General features: G+C 37.5%; 1 long non-coding RNA gene across 1 annotated transcript in view; it reads right to left on the bottom strand.

Moving 5' to 3' along the window:
* Window positions 1-7: 7 nt before the first annotated feature.
* Window positions 8-4,897, bottom strand: part of LOC111739701 — a 7,753-nt gene continuing 2,863 nt past the window's right edge. Inside the window, exons 3-5 of the long non-coding RNA XR_002780354.1 lie at window positions 2,971-3,146; window positions 2,081-2,175; window positions 8-599 (exon numbers count right to left, since the gene is read on the bottom strand). This is a non-coding gene — a long non-coding RNA (uncharacterized LOC111739701). The remainder of the gene's footprint in view (window positions 600-2,080; window positions 2,176-2,970; window positions 3,147-4,897) is intronic.

The following is a 4,897-nucleotide window of genomic DNA, read 5'->3' as shown; positions in this document are numbered from 1 at the left end:
ACCCCCACCTTAGGTCTTCTGCCACTTAAGGAAAAACAAACCCTCTAGCTCTTTTTTCTCTTAGCATCTATGGTAGTTAATTTTATGGTATCAACTTGATTTCATCAGGGGATGCCCAGGTTTCTGCTAAAACATTGCAGGGTGTGTCTGCACAGGGTGTTTCTGGGTGAGATTAGCATTTGAACTGGTGGTCTCAGTAGAGTAGATGGTCCTCTCCAGCATGGATGGGCATTATCCAATCTCTTAAGGGCCTGCATAGAACAAAAAGGCGGAGGAAGGAGTCCTTTGTCCCTTTTTTCTGCCTCATTGCTTGAGCTGGGACATCTCATCTCACCTTCTGTTGCCTTCAGACTGGGATTTACATCACTGATCCCGTGATTCTCAGCCTTTCAGACTCTAACTGAATCACACCACTGGCTTTCCTGAGTCTCCAGCTTGCAGATCATAGGACTTCTCAGTTTCCATAATTGCATGACCCAATTCCTCATAATAAATCTCCTTTTATATCCTGTTGGTTCTATTTCTCTGGAGAGCCCTGACTGATACAGCTACTATTCTGAATTTAATTCATTGCTGGATCTGTATTCCTCGACCTGATTCTGTTGACAAAAAAAAAAAAAAAAAAGATTTAAGTCATTCTTTCAACATTTCCAAAGGTAGATTTCATCTCACAGGACCCTCTGGTCCTTAAATTTCTATCACATAATGCACTTCAAACTTCAGCCTTATATAAAGCAGACCTTTACCCCATATCATCAAAATGCTTCTTTTCAGGTCACCACAGCCCTATCAACAAAACTGAGAATGAGAACTGATATTGGATGTATAATAGCTGTAATCATCAGTCTGTAATCTTCAGATACCCTCAGCCAAAAATATCTGCTTACTCTAAAGGAATGATTGGCTCACTGATGTTGATAGAAACACAGTATACACATTCCCAAGATTTTCTTTAAGGTACTTCTTATGAGGACACCTTCTGCTCTGGAAGCCACACAAACCAGGTTAAATATATTATCCAGTGTTGTCACCAATAGCTGTTGATTTCTCTTCACCAGCTAAAGGAAAATTGAGATAGCAAACACTCCTAACATAAATATTACACTGACGTAAATACTACATGTTACTGAACACTTATAGTTTGGGACCATTACTCATTCAAAACGCTAAAACAGTTCATGATAATTTAATAGGTGACTATCGCTTTCACCCTCACTCCCTTATTATCTGCTTCTAAAACAGATTTCAATAATGAACCAAAAGGGGGTGAGGCAGAAGTGAGGGGTGGTGGGTATTAGAAAGCAACTTACTGAACTTATATAACTTTAAGAATCGATATCTTCTGAACGTGGAATTTTTATCACTATTTGATTGTTTTCCTAAGTTTTTAAAAATCTTTTCTTTGATTCCAAACAATTCAAAGGAAATGGCTTTGAAATTCACTTTTACTTGTTACAACTTTCTCATTGGTAATGCAATATCTCATTTTACATCAGGCAGAGAACTGAAAGGGGGTGAATGGTTTTATGGAAGGAGGGTCAATCAGACACCTCTAAGCCACCTCTAAGCCACATCTAAGCCACCTCTACATCTGCTCCTTTTTCCCTACCTCCCAACCATACTTAATGTTCTTCAGATCCAGCTGTGTGCATGTGATATTGTTCTACCAGCTCTGAACAGCTGTAAGAATGCCTCAGTAACTAATATTTCCTCCAAGAATTATCTTAGGTTTTTATTTTTGTTTGAGAATTACTAGATTGCCCCCAATGTGTCCAAACATTCAAGTCTTTGAAAGCCCTCAATCTGCATTCTGATCTTCTCTAGCAAACCAATTTTTATTTTTAAAATATTACCCTTAAATGGAGAAACTCATGTAAATTTATTTCATCTATAATATTTAATATTTACTGGATTATTTTAATATATAAAATAAACACTTTACTTATAAACACTTTTTTGTGTTGACTCTTTAATGGTATCAGTTGTTCTAAAGGTGATGATCTAATAACTCAAATTTGGATGAGAGAAAAAGCTAAATTAAAGGTGTGAAACTTATTTATTTATTTGTGTTTATGCTCACAAAGAAGCTTGGACTCTGGATTTCAAATATGTGGTTTCAGATCCCAGGAATATCACTTGCTGTGGCCTTGGGTGAATTGGTAAAATGCTCTCCACCTAATTTAAAAAAAAAAAATGATTATGATCAAAACAATTCAAAATGAGGCATTAACTCTCAATAAAACTGATAAAGAGGAATTGTAATCCAGAAAAATTTATGAACAAATTCAGGCAAAAAATATCCTTTCCAAGAGAGCAGTCTGCAAGTGGCGAGTTTGCCATGACCCCTCATGGTTACAATTGGGGGTCAAGAATCTGGGAGAATAGTTTAAAAATAGACCTTCCCCACCCTAAACAAGCCCAATCCCGTCTGATCTCGGAAGTTAAGCAGGGTCGGGCCTGGTTAGTATTTGGATGGGAGACCACCGAGGAAGACCAGGTGCTGTAGGCATAAAAATAAGTGATTGTAAGCTGACAAGGTCCTCGCAATCTGTGAGGTCAACCAAGGGTTGCCTTGCCTAAAAACAAACAAACAAACAAACAAACAAATAAAATAAGAATAAAAATAGACCTTCCCTCTCTTGCCTCACCTGGAAGTTCTAATATCAAGGAGGGGAGAAGACTTGAATCTGATGACAGATTGAAACTTCAATATCCATCAGATTTTTAATACTTAAAAATGAGATCTGAGTGACCCAAAAGCACTGGTATTTAAGCAAGATTACCTTTCAGGGATGAGGAAACTAACAGAGCTAGTTTGGAAAGCAGGAGTGAGAACAGTAATAAAGCTATTTCGTCATTGAACAACACTGAGTAGCCAACCCAATGAACAGTTCTGTCTGTAAAGCACATAACACATGGCATGAATTCAAAACATGCTAGTTCTTCCCCTCCCCCATTTTCTCCTCTTACCATTTCTGAGCCTTTTACAAGACTCAGTGCTTGTGGCAGAGAAGAGTCCTCAGCTATGAAATGCAGGGAGTCACTGTGACATCTAATGAGATTGGGGGTTCAAATGTTGCCTCATTCACACACTTTCCAGTACCTTCGGCTCCTTTACTTCCCTATGTCCATTCTTAATGCAAAGTCTCAAAAAAAAAAAACAGGGAAATAATAACCAGAAAGAATATGAAGGAAAGATTCCTGAATTTTAAGATAGCCATGTTCTGAACCCCACACAATTAGGTTAAACATGTTTTTGCATTGCTCAAGTATTACAAGTTTCAATGGCACACAGAAAAATATTTTTACTTATCTTTGGCAGTTATATCAAACTGAGACGTTAATTCTTGTGGATTTTCTATTACATATGCTTCTATGAATTCACAAATGTATAAATGTTAGCATGATTAACAGTTTTGAGCTATTTCAACAAACTCTTGCTAATTTTAACTAAGTGAAGAGGAAACAGCAGGTTATTTGATGAGGATCAATAAAAATACATCTGTAAACAATTTTAAAGGACAAATAATCTTATTAAAAAATGAAGTAAGTAGAATTTATTTGAAAAGTATTCCTTAGAGAAAGTGCCTTGAGTACATGAGATTCCCAAGGAATACATTAGTAGTTTGTGTAAATAAGTCAAAAGATCTTGAATATGTTTGAAAAGCTTATTCTCTCATGAAATTTAAGTATTCTACTTGATGCCTTAGTATTTTGTTTAGCAGACTTTTGTCCTGAATATTATATAATGTTATCTTAAAGTATAGGCTAGCCTTATTCTAATTATCCTGAATTATAAATCTGTAAAATTGAATGTAAAATTAAAAAAAGGATACTGTTTTGTTTCAGTTACATTTCCCATCAACATCAGGAGATACTGGGTGAACTGAAAAGGCAGCGATAAATGAGGACATGGTCAGGAGAATGCAGGAATCTATAGCACAATGAGTGGAAGTCAGGGCCTGAAGCTCTGGAACCACTGTTACGGTGGGCTAGGGTGATAGAAGGCTTTAGACCAGGCAGACAATCGTTGCAGGTCCCAAAGGACACAGAGGCATGCCTCCCCAAGTGAGAAGAGCAGAACAACAGGAGCTAATGCGAAACCTGCTAGCAAGAGGTCTGGCAGCAGGAAGCAGGGCACCCAGGCATCGGGCTGGGGTTCAAGGCAAGAACTCCAGTCTTCAAGGAAGCTTGAAAATGGCAAAGCAGGGTCCTGAAGGTTCTGGGAGGTAAAGTCCCGAAGAGGTTATCAGAACTAGCGCACAAAGTGAACATCAGATTTATCTTTGAATGGTTTAGTCCCAGATCACAGCACTAGATAAATCCTTTTGGTCTACAGTCAGAAACGGTTCTAGCGGCTGGGGTTACACTGAACCTGCAAGTGGGCTCAGAAGAGTGGGAATTTAGTGATGGTTTTTTGGTGTGTGATTTCAGATTTATGTTATAACTTTGAAAGGACTATTCGTCATTCTGACTCAATTTTTCCAGCTCCAAGGTGAGGTTATTTTTGTGTACATTCCTTAAGAAAATGTTGAAAGAATTTAATGTGATTATGGCCTTAGAGTGCTTTGCGTTTATTCTCTAGATTGGAAAGACTCAAAACCAAAGCTTGGTTTAGACAAGGCTTAACAGGAAGCAATTTATGTGCATGTGTGCTACTGTGAAATGTGCCACCCTTAGAAAGTGTCACATTAAGCTTTACTGAGTGAAAGAATCTATCTTTATCATCACCAGAGACCCTCAGACTCTATATTTACATACACATAAACACACCAAGAAACACACCCTATGCAATTGACCTCTCTCTTTCTCTCTTTGTACATAAATATTAGATCTGTTTAAAAAGAATCTTTATACGATGCAAACTTACTCTTATCACAATATGAAAAAAAGCAAC

The sequence above is a fragment of the Pteropus vampyrus genome, unplaced genomic scaffold (assembly GCF_000151845.1).
Source record: "Pteropus vampyrus isolate Shadow unplaced genomic scaffold, Pvam_2.0 Scaffold53, whole genome shotgun sequence".
Lineage (NCBI taxonomy): Eukaryota > Metazoa > Chordata > Mammalia > Chiroptera > Pteropodidae > Pteropus > Pteropus vampyrus.
This window is presented reverse-complemented; position numbering and strand designations above follow the sequence as displayed.